Below are 22,775 nucleotides of genomic sequence, written 5' to 3' on the forward strand. Positions count from 1 at the left end.
CTGCTTTATTATTATTGAGAGCCTGGCTCACTCCTGTCTGTTCCTCATGTTGGGAAAGGAGATCACACACTGTATTATTATTATTGAGAGACAGGCTCAATGTCTGTTCCTCTGACTGGGGCAGGAAATGACACACTGTATTATTAGTATTGAAAGTGTAGCGACGAGGCTTATTAATAAGGCAGAATTAAGTGTTTCTGAGCTTTCCCAAATTAGGCCTCATTTCTCTGTTCATCTCTGTGGTGCAGCCACAGAGAAACTATTCATGCAGGATGATTTAAGATGTTTTCTTTTGATAAGGGACAGCTCCCAAATGGGGATGCACTTAGCTAAGCCTGGCTATCATGATCAATGGTCATCCATTGGTGCCTATCTGTCTAGGGAGTGCCAGTTGGACATCTGGACTGCATTCCTAAGTGTCAGGAGTAAGTGACTCATATCTCACCTTGATCAACCAATCAGGGACTGGTAGGGCCGAGTAACCCACGTGGGACTCTGATGCCCATGGAACTTTCAGCCAATCAATGAGCTGAAGTTACTCCAGGTAAAAACAGGCAACACAGAGATTCAGTAAGATTCAGAAGGGATTCAGGAGAATTCTGTGGACTTTTCTAAAGGGAATTCAAAGGAGAATTCCAGGCCAGGACGGCCCAGGAGCAGAAGGCTCCCAAGGGCAGGACATTCTCGCAGCGCGCCTCCTGACCATCCTGAGACTCAGCCCGGACAACCACGGAACGGCCAGTGTGTCCGAGTGCCAGAACTTTCCTTTGTTCTAAGAGTCTAGACTCTAGAGGTTGCCAGAGAGTAAGCAGAGGATCCACCCGACGTTAGCACCAGCAGCAGGCCTCGTGAACAGGTCGGAACTGTGGACAGCTGAATCACTATTCAGAACTAACGCTTCATCAGGAACGAACCGGTCCTCTTCCTGACTTGCTGGGACCCACAGTCATCTTTTCTCCTGTGCACAAACTTTGCTAGTTAAAGCCAACACTAACTAGCCGGTCAGTGAGCATCAGCAGCGCACCGTCGCAAGCCGCACAGCACAGCCTGGCACCGAGCCAGAGAGCGCGGCTTGGACAGCAACAGCCTGCAACTGTTTCTTTGTGCCCGCAGGAGATCTGAATCCCCAGAGATTGGATGAGTATTTAATTTCAATGCATTACAGCGTGAGGATTTAATTGTTATCCCAACCAGTTGATATCAATTTAATTCCTAAGAGTTATGTACTTGTTTTGAGTATCTAATGTAGAAGTTATAACCAAGTTAATTTATGAAACGGTCTTAATGAATGATATACTGAACGTATGTCCTCTTGATATGTGTAACACTTCGTAACTGACTGAATATATATCTTTTGTATTCTGATAACCCTCTCGATAAGATCTGTTAGGTTTACATGCATATTCTATGTATTAATAAATGTATCCTCGTGTATTAGTACCTGTGTGTGTGCGTTGTTTGAGTTATGTCGCATGGTTGGATTCTAAAGCCATCAAAAGAATCAACTTTGTGATTTACTGCTACAATTAATAATTATTCCAGTAAATGCCCAAACCCTACAGAACTGGTGCCTTCAGAGAGCCACTACATTTACATTTTGGCTATGGCAACATTACAAGCTCCTTCAGGAACTTGTAGAAAAACTTTTTGGTTGGGTAGCTGCACTTCGGTAGCTGTATCATGTCTGTCATAGGTTATTGTAACAGGTAACTGTGGTGTGCTGACCAGCCAAATCTTTCCCACCTGCTCAACCTGGAGTTCCTTAACCTCACTTTTGCTCGTCACTGTGGCTTTACACTTTTCAGTGGCAGCCCCCTTTCTGATACCACATAACCTCTGAGTTGTGTCCCTAAGGAATGGCTTACTTGGGCATACCCAGTGGATATCCTTGGTTGATATACACAGTTCAAGTTTTGGAACAAGGTACAAATTCGGATCATCCTCCTGGTAAGCTATGAGCGGTGGGGTGGTCAACTTCACATGCATGTCCCCCCCTCCAGAAGCCAACGTTCAATATAGACTTGAGTCTATAGATATCCTTGCTACTCACGATGGGAAGGTTCAACAAGAAACCTATTTCCTTGGCTTCGGGGTTGACATGTATGGGAATGGCACTGCCTAGACTGTATGCAAGATGTACTTGCACTGGCTGCACCATCTCGGAAGTGTTTGTCCTCAGTACTTCTTCTACTAAGGACAGTGGAACCAAGTAGGTTGGAATCTGTCCCATGGCTAGGCTAGTTACCGTGGCACTAAGCTCCCTAAGCAGATCCTGCATCAGCATTCTGACCTGTTGCACATAAGCATAGTCCCACTGTAACACGTCGACAATCCTGCCCACGGTGTGGAGGGTGTTATTTAACACTGCTGCATGAAGGTTTACTGCTAAAATTGTGCCCTGTAAGGTTTTCCCTAGGCTTTTCAGCCGCTGCTGCTGTTGATACAGCCTGTCATAAATTTCTGGCATTTCCTTACGTAACCCAGACACCTGCCTACTCAGGGTGGTCAGGGTGACAGTGTTAGCAGCAAACAGACCAGCTAAAAATAGTGAACCCACGGCGGAGGCCGCAGCAATCAGACCCCCCAAAGAACCTTTTGGGGAGGCTGAGGCCTGTCATCTCCTCCTGGGTGACTGTTGCCTTCCTCAGCTGGCGGAGCATGTGTATAGTGTCTAGCTGGGCATGCCATATAGTATCCCCACCCCACTACCTACCATGATAGGACACCCTACTGTTCATGTTGATGTGCTTCCGAAACACATCATGTGGGTCCAGCCGTACATACACTCGCTGAGTATATGTTCTGCAATTTGTTAACAACAATCCGGGAGCGTCCTGCAGGACTATGCCGGTAGGAGGACCGGGTTCCACAACTTCAAGGGGCTGTGTCGAGGCAATCCACAGTACTGTCAGGACCAGCCATGGCAGTTTTAGGATTCCCATTCTGGAACACAGATGAGGCACATGGTACAGTTCCACTATAATTTTGAATATATTTTCCTAGCAGGACCTACACTACAGTACCCAACTACCTGCAGCTACAAAGGGGCACCCCCCTCTTTGATCGGGTTTGGACTTTTAACCCTATTCTGTGTCCTCCGGCACCATTTGAGGTGGGCGATACAACCGGAGGTGGTTGCGATGCACCCACTTGTAGACCAGAGATTGCCTTCCCTTTTCAATCCGAATTCGATAAGCTACCGGTGATACCTTATCGACAATCTCCTGGGGTCCTGTCCAACTGGGTAAGAACTTCCGGGCCACCCCTGTGAGTTTGGCAAATTGGAAGTACAGGACCTTGTCTCCTACTTGGAGTTCCTGGTTAACTGCCTTTCGGTCATAGTATGCTTTCCTACCCTCTGCACTCCTTCCCAGATTGTTCTGGGCAAAAGCAAAGGTTGCCTGCAGATGTGCTCGCAGGTCTGACACATACTGATGGGCCGTAGCAGTCCCCGTCGTGCTCAGGTCCTCCACCCCATAAAGACAGTGTAGGGGAAGAGTCATCTTCCGACCTGTCATCATCTCAAAAGGTGGGACCCCCGTAGAGCAATGGGGCGTGGCTCGGATGGCCATCAGAACCAGGGGCAGCTTAATGTCCCAGTCCCTACTGCTGGTGGAGACAAACTTTTTGAGCATACTAACCACCGTTCGGTTTGCCCTTTCTGCCTGGCCCGAGGATTGAGGGTGGTAGGAGATATGCAACTGGGCCTTGACCCCAAGCATATTCCACAGGGTTGCCATTACTGTAGCTGTGAAATGGGTTCCCCGATCCGAGTCCACGGTCAGGGGGAGTCCCCATCTACTGAACACATGGTTCACCAACAGCACTGCAGTTGTCTCTGCCGTGTCGTTGGGTGCTGGGAGGTACTCAATCCATTTTGTGAATGCACACGTAAAAGTGAGGAAATATTTGTTCCCTCTGGATGACCTCACCAGCGGCCCCACCCAATCCATTTGTAGATTGGACCAGGGGAATGTCATGCCCTTTTTCTGGAGTGGTGCCCGGTGCAAGGGCCGTGATGGTTGGAACTGGCTACACGTCAGACACCCCTTTACATACGCGGCGATGTCTTGGCCCATGTGAGGCCAGAATGCCACCTGCTGGATAGTGTCGTATGTGGCCTTGATTCCCCGGTGACCCCCACAGGGCTCGTCATGAGCGTGTTGGATCATGACCCCCCGATGGCAGCGGGGAACTACCCACTTTGGGACACCTTGTGCAACTGGTATACAAACCAACAACCCCTTTATAATTTTTAGATTGTCTTTCACCTCTGCCAGCTCCTTCAGCTCCGGAGACTGGCTCAGCACCTGCTCGGAAAGAGGTTGACTCACTGGGTCAGCGATATGCTGATACATTTGCCCAATTGCTGGGGGGTCCTGTTTCTGCATTTCCGCAAGATCGGTGTTAAAACCCTGTGACCCAAGCACTACAGATTGAGGGTCAGCTCTGACATCCTGTCTAGCCCTGCTTCGGGTGACCGCCTTGACCTCAGCCATGGTTTCTGGGGGTAGCCATTCCTGCTGGAACTGCCAGGGTTCACCCTCTAAGGCGCCATATTTGGCCAGCCGGTCGGCCTCATCATTCCCGTCTTTGTCGGGTCCCTTCACCTGGGAGTGTCCCTTCACCTTCCTCCAGTAAACCATCATTCCAGCCTCGGTCGTGAGCTTGTCACTGGCCAGGAACAACTCTTTGTTCTTTACTTCCTTGCCCCGGGCATTTTTCATGCCGTTACCCTTCCAATACGGAAGATGGGACACGAAGCTATGTCGGGCGTAGTTCGAGTCACTGCAGATGACAAACTGTTTAAGGCCATTTGTCAGGGCCTGCTGGAGGGTGATCAGCACCCCAGCTACTTCCGCATACTGACTAGTCTTTGGTCCTAGCTTATAGCGGGTCGGCCCACAGGGAGTATTGTCTTGCCAGACTACTCCTACCCCTGGTAGCACCTGCTGTTCGTGGCGAAAAGAGCAACCGTCAACATAGGCCATGGGTAAGCCCTGGCCTACGTTCTCATCGTAGTACTGATGATTGTTCGGTAGCTCAGCAGCGGGAATCATTTCTGGAGCTTCCATGTCAGTGTCACAGCCGTGACACACTTGGCCCAAAGCCAGGCCCTGTCCCAGGTACATTTTCTTGCTCTGTGCATAACGTACCTCTATCTCATAGCCTTGTAGGGCCATCATCCATGCCACAATCCTGCTATTTGACACCCTGCCCGCTTTCAGTCTCTGGCTATGCAGGAATGTCACAGGTTGGTGGCAGGTTTCGATGATGATCTTTTGTCCCCCAACATAACTACGGAAGTGTTCTACCGACCAGACCGTAGACAACAGGGCCTTCTCGCAGTCCAAGAACTTTTGCTCCACTGGGCTCAGGGCTCGACTGGCATACGCCACCACCCTTCGCTCTTGGTCATATTCCTGACTCAGAGCAGCCCCAAGGCAGTGCTCTGAGAATCCTGCTTCAAGGGAGAAGACCTTATTTTCTTATCGATTCCAGGTGAACTGCCTGTTTCCAAAGGAAAAGGCCAGTTTGTACTGGTCTGTCGGTTCTATCTTAAGGGTCCAGAACCCATTGGCCACATCCACTGTGGTGAAATATTTCGCTGTTGTCACCTTGGCTAACTCCTGATCTAGGTAGATCATTGGCCATCGTGACAAAGGAACCTGTTTATTCAGCTGCTGGTAGTCAATGGTCAGACGCCACTTACCATTGGGTTTCGGCACCGGCCACAGTGGGGAGTTATAAGTGGAGTTACACTCCCTTATGATCTGACGCTCTAGTAGAGCATCCAACGTCTGCTTTATGGACTCGTATGCCGTGAGGGGAAAGCGATACTGCCTGACATAGGTTGGGCGGGCGCCAGGGGCCGTGGGAATGCGCACTGTGTGCAAATCCGTCACCCCGCAGTCATAGGCGTCCCGTGCAAACACTTCCTGGAAATCCTGGAAGATCTGACGCAGCTGCTGACGCTGGCTTTCCGTTTCCAGGGCATTTGCCTTACCAACCTGTTCCTGTACCTGCTCTAGCAACCCCGCTTTTGACGGCATGGCGGTATCCCGGGTCGCACTCTCGGCTGAGTGGTCCGTCGGAACACTTGCGCGTACTGTGTACACAACCATCTCATCCTTATCGCTAAGGTGCACCCTGCACACCTCCTGGTTGCAGAATCCCTCTATTGGCATAATTGCAATCATCCGCCAGGGGTAGGTGTAGTACACCTGCTCGGTTCCCCCCTCCCTGGCCAAGGGACCAGGGAGCTGCCCCAGTACTGGGATGGCCAGTTTGAAATCATAGAAACCATTGTAAATTACCAGTCCCATGTCAGTGCGAGCAGGGATTTTGACATCTTGTTTTGCTATGTTCTGCACCAACAGGCAGGTGGCTCGGCCATTCCGTTCCAGTCTGGGGGTACCACAGACTGCTAGGTTCAGTCTGATAAACTGAGCTGATGGTTGAAAGAAAACCATCTCAGCGTCCATTCTCTGTCCCCTCTTTAGGACAAGGCGTACCGGAAACCCTACTGATGATGCAGGAACGATCAGGTCCAATTCGTTTACTACCTGGCAGGCCTGAGGAATCGTCTGACCTGACCGAATGTTCTCGGGGTCGCCGCTTAGAGAGTGGGCATCTGGGTTCACCCGTGTCCACAGCACACTGTTTACTGTGTCCAGCTGGGCGCCCAGTCGAACCAACAGGTCTGCTAAATACAGACCGAATGGGTCAGCTGAGGTGCTACCTGGAAGTAGTGAGCAAACTTCCTTTTTCCGATGGAGATGGAAGCTACACAGCTTCCTTTGCTCCAAATGGACCTATGAGGTGGGGGTGCCCCTGAAGCTTTTGAAACTTTGTCAGCTCAGACAAAGACAGTTCCAGCTGTTTGGCTAGATTTAAGGCGAAACTCGATAGGACCTGAACTGCGTTCACAGACCCTCCTGTGTTAAGCTGGTTCGCTACCTTAGCTACTAAATCTACTTGCAGCTTCCCAATATCATCAAAGTTCAACTTTTCGATACCGCTCCAGTAACCAGGATTGTCGTTGCTAGAAATAGTACTTATAAGCGACTCCACTTCAGACATTTTAGCAACCATTGTCATTGCGTCAGAGAAACTTTAAGAGTATTACTTTTTTTTTCCTTTCACCAAAATACAGTATGGAATCTAAACACCCGAGCAGATGGATTTCCAATCAGCACACGTTACACTAAACGCTAGAAAACAGGGGGATTTCTTTACGCAGTTATCAGCACACCTGATATTCGCGTATAGAAGCCGTGGTGCTGTGCTGAACTTGAACTCACAGCAATATCAGTTATTCTGTGCGATTGATTCTCATTTCATTCTAAACTCAGCCCGCACAGGGACGCCATTAAATGTAGTGGTTTGATGGGTTTACTGAGACAATTATTAATTGTAGCAGTAATCACGAGGTTGTTCGTTGGGGCTTTTAGGAAATCAATCGTCAGAACAACTAACAATGCACACACACTGGTTCAATACATGAGATACATTTATTAATATAAACTGTGCACCAAACATATACTAGTCTGCCTGGATACAAGCGGCAGACCTTACTGTGAGGGTTATCAATATACAAGGTATATAATCTTGAAGAGATGCAAACACAAAGAGATACACAACAGAGAATATATGTCAATATATATCGTTCGGTTACCAAATCGCTAATCAGTGTTATTACCCACTATTACTCTAAACTCGGAAGTAAATGCATTACTCATGAATTAAATTGATAACAACTTGTGTTGAGGTACAACTGAATTCTCGAGATGCAATGTAGAACATGGGGTTTACTTATCCACTGTGTATGTATTTGGAATTTCCCGGCATGAACACCAAACCAGCTGACAGGCTCTGTTGCAGCCTCGGTTCCAGCGGTTGTCCAATGGGCGTTGTCCCGGTGTCCTCTAGCTACCGGCCAACCAGTCGAGGTGCAGCTCGGAGTAGGAGAGGCGGAGGAATCTGACTGCGGTGTGCAGGGCAGTCATTGCTCCGAGGGGATCTACCAGCAGTCCGGCTGGCTAGTAGAAAGTCTCTATGCACAGAGTGTGACCGCTAGTCCTCACAAGTCACTCTTTTGCCCAGGAAGAAGCTGGTTTGTTCCCAGTCCAGCGCTGCTTCTGAATAAGCTATTCAGGTTGTCGACGAGGGTCCAACTGTGGGCTGCCGTTGATCAAGCGGAGCGTTCACGTTGGTAGAATTCTGAGTACGTACGGGATCCTCGGCCCCGCGCTTAGAACAAAGTCCAAGTCCCTTTGCAGACAACAGCCTTTGTCACGTGATTGTCTCTGAGGATGCGCGAAAATGGCCAAGGAGAGCCCCGACCTGAGCTTGCCCTCCCTTTTTGACCAAGACACAGACGTGTTCTGATTGGTTGAGAGTTTGGTGGGCATTGGAGACCCACGTGGTGTTACCACGCCCTGCCAGTCTCTGATTGGTTGATCAAGGTGAGATACGAGTCACTTACTCCTGACACTTAGGAATGCAGTCCAGATGTCCATTTGGCACTCATTTGACAGATAGGCGCCAATGGATGACCATTGATCATGATAGCCAGGCTTAGCTAAGTGCATCCCCGTTTGGGAGCTGTCCCTTATCAAAAGAAAACATCTTAAATCAGCCTGCATGAATACTTTCTCTGTGGCTGCACCACAGAGATGGAGAATGAGATGGGGCCTCATTAAGGAAAGCACAGCAACGCTTAATTCTGTCTTATTACCAAGCATTGCTGCTACAACTGCTTAAATTCAAACTAAACAGGACTATGGGAATGAGATTTGATTTCGAACTGGGTTTTAAATAAATAGGACCGCTGCACTACATTGTGCTTTATGTAAGACAAAAGGTGGGCTTCCTGTGTTTTCGATAACTCAGTTGTAAGAGCGGAGGAATATAGTGGAAACAGCTGGGAACTCTTTGTTCTCTGGTTTGAATTTGGCTGGAAGAAAGGTGTTTTTTATGTTCTTTAATCAAAAAGTGAAAATTTGTCGTTCACTTAGTTGTCTTATTTTCTAGGCTTGTAGACTCCTCACTCTTCCTAAAAGAAAGTGCTGCAGATAAAGATACAGTAGTTGTCGGAAGTTTAGTTCAGTGGTAGAGCACATACAGGCTGTATGTGGTTGTTTTCAATCGCCGGGGTCTCCACTCTGGATTTCTCCCTAAGCGTGATATCTTTCCTTACTTGTGTGTGAATTTCAGCGCGACACATAAACCCTTTGTCTGTTTTATAAAGATTATATTTTAAATCAGTTAAAACAAAAAAAGTACCAATTACATACATGTAGAAAACACATGTATCTGATTTGAAAATTTGGGCAATGTATTACTAGTAGTGGAGCTGAGCTCACAGAAGAGCAGTTGATATTGTTAAACCACGTATTAGTTTTAAATGACGCTACTAAGCACTGGCACGGTGTTTGTGCAGTCCTACCCAAGCTTTCTATCGACTGGATGAGTCTCCTGTTCCATCTCCAATTCTTTCCGCACATTTCGCCTGTTTCACCACCGTTATCATTAGACTATAGCCACTAATACGAGAATACTGTTCTGAAAGACTGTCTTAAATAATAATGTTGAAAAGGGTAATGATAAGAGTTTTTTTCATTATGGTAACCATACATTTGCCTGTATAGTACAACTTATTATCTGTATCCGCAAATCCCCAATATTAATGCTGTCTCCTGAGAAACACAAGTGTAGAGTCAAATAATATTACAACAAATCTATTCAATTAACACCCCTATGTGACAGAACACATTTAAGACTTACACCCCTTTTAAATATGTATTTCCTTCATTTCAGCTCTCTCCCCGGGATACCTGAAAATTCATTATAGTATAATAAAGTCTGTGCATGCATTACCTGTAATACAGCTACTAATATAGATAACATTATTAAGATATTACACTTTTATTAATAAAATATGTATTGATAAAATTCCTTGTGAATAATTGTAGTGTCTGGAAAGCAATTGTTCATTACTTAATGACGATATTATTTCCACTACATTCAGGACAGTTCCAATGTAATCTATTGTTCCACTTCGTCTGCTTAGTCTCCTACTTTAGTAACATCTAATGGGGAGCAGCTGTTATTTTAGGTTTGTTGCAATTGAGAACAGGTTTGCTACAGAGCTGCTGACAAATTTCAGCAGCCAGTTTGTTGCAACTGACCTGTTGTAGCTACCAATCAGAAGCAAGGAGAAACAAACATCAGGTTTGCCTTTTTTTTAAAAAAAAAGGAAAACAGAGTAGTAGTTTATGTGGTAATTTCAGGTACAATGTATGAACTAAAGTTAACTAGTCCCACAGTAATGCGTGGGGTCCTATCAATAGAAAAAAAAATTGTTGTAACCCGAAAACACAACAAACACAAAACGAGAAGTCTTACGGGAACCTAGGTAAATCCCTGTAGTTGTCTAGCAACTATAAAAAAACAACCAAATGCAACAACTTCAAAAGAAAAAGAACATTAAAAACAAATCTGGGGAACAACATAAACACAGAATCTAATGCGAGAGCTTTATCAAGTCTTCAGTGCTCCTCTCGTCTCAGTAGACCTCTCTCATATATTTGTGTACAGGTCAACTGGAGGTACACGGCTGATAGTAATTTAAGTAGGGAGCTGCATCACAGCATGCGTGGGCTGCAAATGGAAAAGTTTAGGTTTATTCCATGCTGAAAATAGAAGTAAATACAAAGTTTCAGCTGTGGAGCCTTCTTTGATTGTGACTCGAAATAAATCTTTACTTGTTCATTTGATGTTAATTTATCTCCATCAAATACCTAAGAGTATCTAAACTCGACAGTTGCTCTCAGTAGCTAAAGACACTGCTCCAGGTGAGGCTTGAACTCACAACCTCGGCATTAATTAATAATAATTAATTTATTATATTTACTATATTTATTATACACGTGTAAATTAATTACTGCCAAAATAATTTACTTCATGCACTGTGCAGAGTGCCGTATACTCCTAGTTGCGGCACACACGATACATACAGTAAAAAGCCTCAGGCACTGTGTTAGATGTGTTTTCGACGTTATATATGCGTTCATTCATGTCGTCGATTTTACGGTTGCAATTCGATGTTGATTATACGTCGAGGCGACGTATATATACGTATAGATGTAATTTCGCCGTAAATATACGTATATTCGACGAATCAATGCCCACAGCTTGGCATACAAGGGTTTTGCTGAGGGGGTCTTGCCACCTGCCTGAAAAAAAACAGTAAAATGTTTGAGTGCCTATAGAGTTTCTATTTTTATTTTCTTGACAAAAGTTGATACCATTTCCTGGACACCCCGTCCCCCATCAGTGCGCGGTGCCCGGGGAAAAAGCTGTAGGGGGACGTCTGAAATTCTGAGGGGGGAGTGATATTTCGGTTGAAATGGAGCTGTATGGTGCAGCTACCCAAATGAAATCTCGCAGCTATGCCATTGATTAGTGCTTCATGATAGAAGATAACGACTAGCAATCTGGTATTTGCGATGAAGTTCAGTTTCACATTTTTCGTCACTCTCACGGTTTGTATTGCCTGGAGCGAAAAGTACCAGCATTCATTTTTGCAGCTACATGGATGTTCTGAATCGTTAAGAAAAAAATGTTGTAAAACCAACAGAAAGCACAGACTGCTATAACTAGTCCTAGTTATATAACGATTTTAAGTATAATGATAAACTACTGCAAGGAATCGGTCCACCTGAGCAAACAGGATCGTATTGTTGACACTCAATAACGACACTGATATGTGCAGTTCCTGGACGGATAGCCCTCCTGCCCATCAAACAGACTGAGTGACTGTTCGTGTCATTTAGTGTTGTCCGACCATTGACAAAGTACAACTATTTTTTTAGGGCGCAAATTAAGTTAGGTAAATCTTTTTGCCCAAAACTGAAGGGGCGACATTCCCCCCTCCCCCCGTGTTGCCAGGCCTGTCCCCATCCTATTCCATAATGTCATTATATATAATACCATACAACATTGACCGATCCTTACTAACTGCATGCGTTAAAATTGCACATCAGCTCATAGCAGGGGGCACATAGCCGCGATGTATTATCAATGTTAAATTTCAACCATAATATCGACAACATTAATAAACGCATACGTTGAGAAAATATCGAACCCAGCATTTTTTCCGGTTATATACCACAATGCATTGCTAGTATTCGTTGGTCACCATTTTGGACACGTTTTTCAAACGTAGAAGTATATCTGCAAATATCTCAGCAATCCTCTTTTGACGAGTAAGTATGAACAATAATAATACTATCTGAATACATACAGATCTTTCTTAATATTATTTTGATTAAAATAGTAAGTGAATAAGCAAAAAAATGGCACATAAAATAGTGTGAATGGGGAAGATGACACAAAATCGACACAAGTCACTCTTTTGCCCAGGAAGAAGCTGGTTTGTTCCCAGTCCAGCGCTGCTTCTGAATAAGCTATTCAGGTTGTCGACGAGGGTCCAACTGTGGGCTGCCGTTGATCAAGCGGAGCGTTCACGTTGGTAGAATTCTGAGTACGTACGGGATCCTCGGCCCCGCGCTTAGAACAAAGTCCAAGTCCCTTTGCAGACAACAGCCTTTGTCACGTGATTGTCTCTGAGGATGCGCGAAAATGGCCAAGGAGAGCCCCGACCTGAGCTTGCCCTCCCTTTTTGACCAAGACACAGACGTGTTCTGATTGGTTGAGAGTTTGGTGGGCATTGGAGACCCACGTGGTGTTACCACGCCCTGCCAGTCTCTGATTGGTTGATCAAGGTGAGATACGAGTCACTTACTCCTGACACTTAGGAATGCAGTCCAGATGTCCATTTGGCACTCATTTGACAGATAGGCGCCAATGGATGACCATTGATCATGATAGCCAGGCTTAGCTAAGTGCATCCCCGTTTGGGAGCTGTCCCTTATCAAAAGAAAACATCTTAAATCAGCCTGCATGAATACTTTCTCTGTGGCTGCACCACAGAGATGGAGAATGAGATGGGGCCTCATTAAGGAAAGCACAGCAACGCTTAATTCTGTCTTATTACCAAGCATTGCTGCTACAACTGCTTAAATTCAAACTAAACAGGACTATGGGAATGAGATTTGATTTCGAACTGGGTTTTAAATAAATAGGACCGCTGCACTACATTGTGCTTTATGTAAGACAAAAGGTGGGCTTCCTGTGTTTTCGATAACTCAGTTGTAAGAGCGGAGGAATATAGTGGAAACAGCTGGGAACTCTTTGTTCTCTGGTTTGAATTTGGCTGGAAGAAAGGTGTTTTTTATGTTCTTTAATCAAAAAGTGAAAATTTGTCGTTCACTTAGTTGTCTTATTTTCTAGGCTTGTAGACTCCTCACTCTTCCTAAAAGAAAGTGCTGCAGATAAAGATACAGTAGTTGTCGGAAGTTTAGTTCAGTGGTAGAGCACATACAGGCTGTATGTGGTTGTTTTCAATCGCCGGGGTCTCCACTCTGGATTTCTCCCTAAGCGTGATATCTTTCCTTACTTGTGTGTGAATTTCAGCGCGACACATAAACCCTTTGTCTGTTTTATAAAGATTATATTTTAAATCAGTTAAAACAAAAAAAGTACCAATTACATACATGTAGAAAACACATGTATCTGATTTGAAAATTTGGGCAATGTATTACTAGTAGTGGAGCTGAGCTCACAGAAGAGCAGTTGATATTGTTAAACCACGTATTAGTTTTAAATGACGCTACTAAGCACTGGCACGGTGTTTGTGCAGTCCTACCCAAGCTTTCTATCGACTGGATGAGTCTCCTGTTCCATCTCCAATTCTTTCCGCACATTTCGCCTGTTTCACCACCGTTATCATTAGACTATAGCCACTAATACGAGAATACTGTTCTGAAAGACTGTCTTAAATAATAATGTTGAAAAGGGTAATGATAAGAGTTTTTTTCATTATGGTAACCATACATTTGCCTGTATAGTACAACTTATTATCTGTATCCGCAAATCCCCAATATTAATGCTGTCTCCTGAGAAACACAAGTGTAGAGTCAAATAATATTACAACAAATCTATTCAATTAACACCCCTATGTGACAGAACACATTTAAGACTTACACCCCTTTTAAATATGTATTTCCTTCATTTCAGCTCTCTCCCCGGGATACCTGAAAATTCATTATAGTATAATAAAGTCTGTGCATGCATTACCTGTAATACAGCTACTAATATAGATAACATTATTAAGATATTACACTTTTATTAATAAAATATGTATTGATAAAATTCCTTGTGAATAATTGTAGTGTCTGGAAAGCAATTGTTCATTACTTAATGACGATATTATTTCCACTACATTCAGGACAGTTCCAATGTAATCTATTGTTCCACTTCGTCTGCTTAGTCTCCTACTTTAGTAACATCTAATGGGGAGCAGCTGTTATTTTAGGTTTGTTGCAATTGAGAACAGGTTTGCTACAGAGCTGCTGACAAATTTCAGCAGCCAGTTTGTTGCAACTGACCTGTTGTAGCTACCAATCAGAAGCAAGGAGAAACAAACATCAGGTTTGCCTTTTTTTTAAAAAAAAAGGAAAACAGAGTAGTAGTTTATGTGGTAATTTCAGGTACAATGTATGAACTAAAGTTAACTAGTCCCACAGTAATGCGTGGGGTCCTATCAATAGAAAAAAAAATTGTTGTAACCCGAAAACACAACAAACACAAAACGAGAAGTCTTACGGGAACCTAGGTAAATCCCTGTAGTTGTCTAGCAACTATAAAAAAACAACCAAATGCAACAACTTCAAAAGAAAAAGAACATTAAAAACAAATCTGGGGAACAACATAAACACAGAATCTAATGCGAGAGCTTTATCAAGTCTTCAGTGCTCCTCTCGTCTCAGTAGACCTCTCTCATATATTTGTGTACAGGTCAACTGGAGGTACACGGCTGATAGTAATTTAAGTAGGGAGCTGCATCACAGCATGCGTGGGCTGCAAATGGAAAAGTTTAGGTTTATTCCATGCTGAAAATAGAAGTAAATACAAAGTTTCAGCTGTGGAGCCTTCTTTGATTGTGACTCGAAATAAATCTTTACTTGTTCATTTGATGTTAATTTATCTCCATCAAATACCTAAGAGTATCTAAACTCGACAGTTGCTCTCAGTAGCTAAAGACACTGCTCCAGGTGAGGCTTGAACTCACAACCTCGGCATTAATTAATAATAATTAATTTATTATATTTACTATATTTATTATACACGTGTAAATTAATTACTGCCAAAATAATTTACTTCATGCACTGTGCAGAGTGCCGTATACTCCTAGTTGCGGCACACACGATACATACAGTAAAAAGCCTCAGGCACTGTGTTAGATGTGTTTTCGACGTTATATATGCGTTCATTCATGTCGTCGATTTTACGGTTGCAATTCGATGTTGATTATACGTCGAGGCGACGTATATATACGTATAGATGTAATTTCGCCGTAAATATACGTATATTCGACGAATCAATGCCCACAGCTTGGCATACAAGGGTTTTGCTGAGGGGGTCTTGCCACCTGCCTGAAAAAAAACAGTAAAATGTTTGAGTGCCTATAGAGTTTCTATTTTTATTTTCTTGACAAAAGTTGATACCATTTCCTGGACACCCCGTCCCCCATCAGTGCGCGGTGCCCGGGGAAAAAGCTGTAGGGGGACGTCTGAAATTCTGAGGGGGGAGTGATATTTCGGTTGAAATGGAGCTGTATGGTGCAGCTACCCAAATGAAATCTCGCAGCTATGCCATTGATTAGTGCTTCATGATAGAAGATAACGACTAGCAATCTGGTATTTGCGATGAAGTTCAGTTTCACATTTTTCGTCACTCTCACGGTTTGTATTGCCTGGAGCGAAAAGTACCAGCATTCATTTTTGCAGCTACATGGATGTTCTGAATCGTTAAGAAAAAAATGTTGTAAAACCAACAGAAAGCACAGACTGCTATAACTAGTCCTAGTTATATAACGATTTTAAGTATAATGATAAACTACTGCAAGGAATCGGTCCACCTGAGCAAACAGGATCGTATTGTTGACACTCAATAACGACACTGATATGTGCAGTTCCTGGACGGATAGCCCTCCTGCCCATCAAACAGACTGAGTGACTGTTCGTGTCATTTAGTGTTGTCCGACCATTGACAAAGTACAACTATTTTTTTAGGGCGCAAATTAAGTTAGGTAAATCTTTTTGCCCAAAACTGAAGGGGCGACATTCCCCCCTCCCCCCGTGTTGCCAGGCCTGTCCCCATCCTATTCCATAATGTCATTATATATAATACCATACAACAGTGACCGATCCTTACTAACTGCATGCGTTAAAATTGCACATCAGCTCATAGCAGGGGGCACATAGCCGCGATGTATTATCAATGTTAAATTTCAACCATAATATCGACAACATTAATAAACGCATACGTTGAGAAAATATCGAACCCAGCATTTTTTCCGGTTATATACCACAATGCATTGCTAGTATTCGTTGGTCACCATTTTGGACACGTTTTTCAAACGTAGAAGTATATCTGCAAATATCTCAGCAATCCTCTTTTGACGAGTAAGTATGAACAATAATAATACTATCTGAATACATACAGATCTTTCTTAATATTATTTTGATTAAAATAGTAAGTGAATAAGCAAAAAAATGGCACATAAAATAGTGTGAATGGGGAAGATGACACAAAATCGTTTTGCCGTTTCTCTTATTCTTATTCTATGTTGTCCTTTCAAACTTTGGGTACTCTTTAATTAGGACAGACTTTATTGCTCAACTGCTATGATGCAAGCCAAATTTTATACATTTATTTCAGCTTTGAGCTTAGTAAACCGTTCATTTTTTAGATTATACTAAAGCAGATATTAATCATCATTTATTTGGGAAGTAATATTATATAATTTTCTCCTAGCTGCGGTGCTGAAGTCCCACCCTACATCAACAGAAAAAGAAATAAAGGAGCACGCAATGTGTTACTTGAAGAATGCATATGCAAGGCAGGGGGCCAGGAGATCACAGCCTCCCGAAATAATAGGTTTTTGGTTCTAACTGTTAGGACAATTAGACAGGGTTTGCAAATAGTGGACAAAAATCGTCTTAACTTCCATTGTAATATTTTTTTTTCTTGGAAATATAGAAGTTGTACATTTTAAAATGTATATTTGAATCAAAATGTGGTTTTGAGTTAGTGTGTTAATGTAATTAGTTTTGTGTTTGTCATTACTATACTGTATATTGCCATGTTACCAGAATTTGTAGCTGAAGTTTAAGACTAGTTGTGTTTTGTATGATTATTGCCCATATGTTGATTGTTGATTGATTGTATACAATGTATAATTTGAAATACGTATGTTTCAGGTGTGAATGTGTATTTTCAGAATACATTTCTAAACCTAATCATTGGCTTGGTTTACTTGTTTCTACACCTATAAAATCTATCTTTGATGTATAATAGACCTCTACCCATATATGTATAATAGACCTCTAATGTTATCCGTATAATAGACCTCTAACCATATACGTATAATAGACGTCTAAAGTTATCCGTATAATAGACCTCTAACCATATACGTATAATAGACGTCTAAAGTTATACGTATAATAGACCTCTAACCATATACGTATAATAGACCTCTAAAGTTATACGTATAATAGACCTCTAACCATATACGTATAACAGTCCTCTAAAGTTATCCATATAATAGACCTCTAAAGTTATCCGGAACTCCAACCATATATGTATAATAGTCCTCTAAATTTATCCGTATAATAGAACTCCAACCATTTATGTATAATGAATGTCTAAACATAGACGTATAATTGACGTATAACTTTAGACGTATATTAGAATTTCATTCTAGACGAATTGTAGACCACATTTAGACGTCTAAGGTATGCGTTTAATAGACGTATATTATACGTCTTTTGCCCACTGGGGTAGCACGTCTCACGGCATCCTGAGCTTCTGTAGATCCACTGGCTATTTAACAAAATCTGTAGGACTCCATCCATATCTTGTATTCCGTATACAAATCCGGAGCTCCGAGGTTCAGTGGAAGCGGTGGAAAAAGCTGGGCATAAGCAAAGCTTCTCGGCGCGGCTGCCGTATCTTCCATTGCGCAAGCTAAACGAAAAGTCCGAAAATTCAGAAGTTCGTTTCTACCAGCAAGAGAACTAAAATCTGCACTGCACTCGCTTTGAGTCCGTCAAGCACTCATCTCTCGTCGCCTTCAATGTTGTGTATCTTAATAAAGAGACGTTTTTATATTATTTTAACTATTTTATTAACTACACAGATCACGCCCTTACACCATATATTCCTGCCTTCTACTCTCTCGTTCTGTTGTCTGGCGATGTCTACTCACTATACTACATTTAGCATGACTTCTTGTTGCAGTTGAGCTCAAAGCTGGAGATGATCTCCATATTCTACCGCACTATCTAGTCCGAAACGTAGTACACAGTACATACTTTTTTAAGTGAAGTCAGGTTGTTAAAAAATTAAACCAGCGCCCTGTCACAGAAACGTACCCCAGTCTCCCGCGCAACAAGCGGGGGTACTCAGCACTATGCTAACGAGGGGCGCTTGTCTGCAGCTGAGCGTCAGCTCTGTTTACTGTCAGCAGTCATTGCCTCATTTCCAAAGACTTTTTCACCTGCTCTCAGCTTTTAAAGACAGTCATAAACGCTCAAGAAGTAATTCATGTCAGTTTGAAGTCTGTTTCTGTTGTCTCAGCTCTTGATAAAGAAAAGCCGTGCGTGGGAGACTCCCTCTCTGAAGACGTTTGCTGTTACCCTGCGAGGGAGAAGAGCCATCAATCACCGAGGCAACCACTGAGACAGTTAACATTAAACACGTGAAATGCGAGATGTTGTGATTTTTTTCCGCTTAAGGCTTCTATCGTTTCTACTCTAACGAGAAAGACCTCTTTATTAGAAGCGAGATTTTAACAAACGTCTCCAGGGTTAACTGCGACCTGAACGCAACGCCTTAGACCACCAGCCATCTTGCCTGTGGTATTTAGAGCAGCGCTCAATAAAAATGATCAGAAACCGAAAGCGCTTCTTATGCGGATCAGTATATTCCACTGGTTCTGCAGAAGAAATAAGAAAAGCCGAACTCAAAGCACTGTGTTGCCATTACGGGTACTCTGCAGCTGCTTTAAGATCTACTCACACCGTGTTGCCATTAAGGCTACCTAGTTAAAAAACTCGGACGTGATGTTCTGCAGATGTGCAGTGTGCCTTTCCTCTTGTCGTATTCAAGAGTACTCACTGTGTGAGCTCCTCACTGCGTGTTCTGTACTCTACTGTGATTTAATTTAGATGATTACGTGGAGTAGAGTGACAAGATCTACTTGAACATTTTCGGTTTGTGAAATGAAACACTAAATACACTACTGTAAATACAAGTAATGGACATTTAAAATAATCATAGTACTAGAAGAGTGAAAGATAAAAGACTATTTAGAATGACATTCACAATAGACTTAAGAACAGCACAACCGCCTGAACAGGGACTTGAACCCTGGGCCCTCAGATTAAAAGTCTCATGCTCTACCGACTGAGCTATCCGGGCTCTGAAAGAAAGTCGACACTGTCGGGATCCTCGCAAGTCACGTGTCTCTTGTTCCGAAGAGCAGTCATACCTGACCCGTCTGGAATGACCACTGACAGACTTTATCATGAAGCGACGGCACCACTCCCAGTAGAATGAGTGAGAAATACAGCATGACATTGGTAGTTAAGGGGCTCCCACAATCCATCTTTCCTCACATTACTGATTTTTTTCAATAGCATTTTGACCTTTTTTCACATTCAGATTTTTTTCTCATTTAATAAAATCTTTTAATCAACAACATTAAAAAGAAAACAAATGGAACGTTTTTTGGAACAATAATTAAAAAAAAATATTTCAATGCCTTGGTTGTATACGTGTGCACACCCTTTATAAAGGGAGTTGCAACAGTGCTGAAATTTAAAGAGCATTTCTGTAGAGAAAACAGCCTTGATGTTAAGCTTAGGGAGCCTGTCTTTTCGAAATTCTATTTCTTAACACCTTGCACAGCCTCCCGACAGACTAACAAATATTTGTTGGAGAAATTGGTTCACACACCGGAAGACACTAACGTTTATTTACGTTAGAGTATGTGAATAACAGTTTAACCGAAAAAGTTTGTCATTGTGATTTTGTTAAAATTCAATAAATCGTCTATCAACAGTTAGAATTTATTAAGAAATTGTTTTATTTCATAAACTATAAGACAATTCAGAGAGTTTATAGGTCATATCCGTCGCTTATGTTCTTTTAACTCTAGAGTTCAGGATCCAAACCCAGCTGCGGACGATTGTGTTTCTTGAATCTCTTGTAATCATCAAAAGTCGATGTGTAGTCCTTCAGTACTTTCTCGAGTTGTGTCATGGCTATTTTATACGATCAATACTTCTCATGCTCTTTTGCATTTTCCTTAACAAACGGAAAAAGTTCAAAGTGTGTTTATGGCTGTGCTTCTACACATCTACACGACAGCACTTGTAACAGTACAGGACACGGAGTGAGGAGTTCATGAAGCTTTCAGTTTAGTGCGGAGTTCAGAAGGAGGATTCGCTCGCTGAATGATCTCTCAGGAAATCCCGGGTGAGATTCAACAGGTGTTTTCTGCAACAGCCACGACAAGTGTGAAGCAATCTCTGGATTTCCTGAATTTGAACTAAATTATTAGTTCAAATAATTTAGGATTTAACAGAACTAAATGAGGTACATTTAAAACAGCAGTGCAACTCTGCAGCACGTCGAGTGTGCCTGCATTTAATTTTGTAAACCTGGCTCTCTCTGAACACGAGCAAAGAGTTCTCACTCAACAGAAGATTGCGATGTGAGTACTATAACATAAAGCACCTGGAGATGCCAGGGATCGAACCCAGGACCTCATACATGCAAAGCATGCGCTCTACCACTGAGCTACATGCCCAATGACAAAGTTTATGGAACAGACTTAGAGATGTGCAAATGCTCACTGATCACACCACTCACGAAGAATGCCTGCAGTTTCCCACTTTCGCGTTTCTTCTACTACAGAGTAAATTCATAGGAATGAAGAAATAAGGAAGGAAAAATAATCGCATCGAAGCTTCAAGAGACTGGGCACAAATTAATCTGTTATTTTTGTATCCAGTTACATGGGCGATGGTGGTTGATTCCCAGACGGGGGAGTGCTTTTTTTCTACCTCCTTACTCGACTGTCTTTCAATTCTATTTTATTTGAAAGCTTTTTGCGTCTTTTAAGTGCTCTTGATTAAACTATGCATAGAAAAACAGCAGTACTGATGATTTAACATAAAAGGGTGAAACAACGCCCCAACCACAGGAATGGTAACAGGAAGGATCGTGTTCTTATTTAATATGTCCTTTTGAGATGTCTTGTCAATGCACACAGGCGGTAGAGCTGAATAATTTACTTTTAGTGGTGTTTTTAAACAAAGATGGAACACGTTCTTTCTATACCAGAAAGAAAGGAGCAGACTTTACCTTTAAGAGGCAAAAATGACACCTTATCAAAGCTAATATTAATTAAAATGACATCACAACAAAAGAGTGGAGCCTTGAGTGAATAAAGCCTTCAGTGGAGCCTTGAGCTTTCATTGGACGTCTGTGTCTCCATAACTCTGTAGGTGAGAGAGAGGAGTGTGATAACTTGCAGGTGCTTCTCAGAAGTGCGTTGGTGGTACAGGCGCCTTCCAAATAATTGAGTCAGGTTTGAATCCCAGCCAGTGCAAACCCAAATCTTTTCAAGATAATCTCTGGTCCGCTAACACATCTTTTGAAACACTACAACAGGTAACACCCGTGTGAAACATCATGAGCATCTGTTAAACCTCTCTACCTGCCCGTTCCTCACAGAGACATGACGAGGGTCTAAATGGACATTTTGAGCCATAGAAACATTTTATCATTCCGTACCTTCCTGTGCGGTCAGGCCAGTTCCACTTTAACTGCGCCCGACAACAGAGGTCGTTTTGAAAACAACGAGAGTAAAGGGACACTGCACGTCTGCAGAACATCACGTCCGAGTTTAAGGACAGCAACATCAGAGATTGGAAGCTAGAGAGTTTCAGGTCTGTGTTTTTATTACAGGTTCAAGAAAATCTGAATACCTTTTCAAGAAGTATTTCAGAATCCCAGTCAAAGACAGTACGAATGCCGCATAGATCTGCATTGTACAATTAGTATAATTTGTCCGTTGAATCAAACACGCCTTACGAAACATTTCTAAAACAGGAGAGATCGTTAGGGAATGCGTCTTCCTGTAAAAATAAAATGACTTCAAGGGCACTATAAGCAGAGGTGTGAAAGCCTGCTCTACAGAAGAACAAAAGCCAGAGATGCCAAAGAGGTCGAGGTCGAGATTTCACCATGTGAGAGAAATCATCTCAGAAAACGAAGTTGCGGTCGTTTCCACACGTTATAAAACCACTAGGTCAAACAAGAGCTGAAGAGCCGCTGTTGAAAGTAACACGGCCGAGCGCTCTAAGGAGCTGGCTTAAACCTTGAGCCTCTTCAGGAGCATCTGTTGGAGTCACACTGCTACAGCGTATCTCCTTGTTAAGTATCCCTTTTATTGTTGTTGCTACCTCCAGGCGATGTAAACCAGATTCAGAAAAAAAATAATTTGAACAACATTATTCCTATATTTGCTTGAAGGTGCCATGGCCAAGTGGTCAGGTTGTCTTCAAAAAACT

General features: G+C 42.9%; 2 non-coding genes across 2 annotated transcripts; both read right to left on the reverse strand.

Moving 5' to 3' along the window:
• Window positions 1-19,541: 19,541 nt before the first annotated feature.
• On the reverse strand, window positions 19,542-19,614 carry trnak-uuu (transfer RNA lysine (anticodon UUU)). The gene has a single exon. It is a non-coding gene; the product is annotated as a tRNA-Lys (tRNA).
• Window positions 19,615-20,935: 1,321 nt separating this feature from the next.
• On the reverse strand, window positions 20,936-21,007 carry trnaa-ugc (transfer RNA alanine (anticodon UGC)). Its single transcript has one exon. It is a non-coding gene; the product is annotated as a tRNA-Ala (tRNA).
• Between the last annotated feature and the right edge of the window lie 1,768 nt (window positions 21,008-22,775).

The sequence above is a fragment of the Lepisosteus oculatus genome, chromosome 14 (genome assembly GCF_040954835.1).
Source record: "Lepisosteus oculatus isolate fLepOcu1 chromosome 14, fLepOcu1.hap2, whole genome shotgun sequence".
Classification (NCBI taxonomy): Eukaryota; Metazoa; Chordata; class Actinopteri; order Semionotiformes; family Lepisosteidae; genus Lepisosteus; species Lepisosteus oculatus.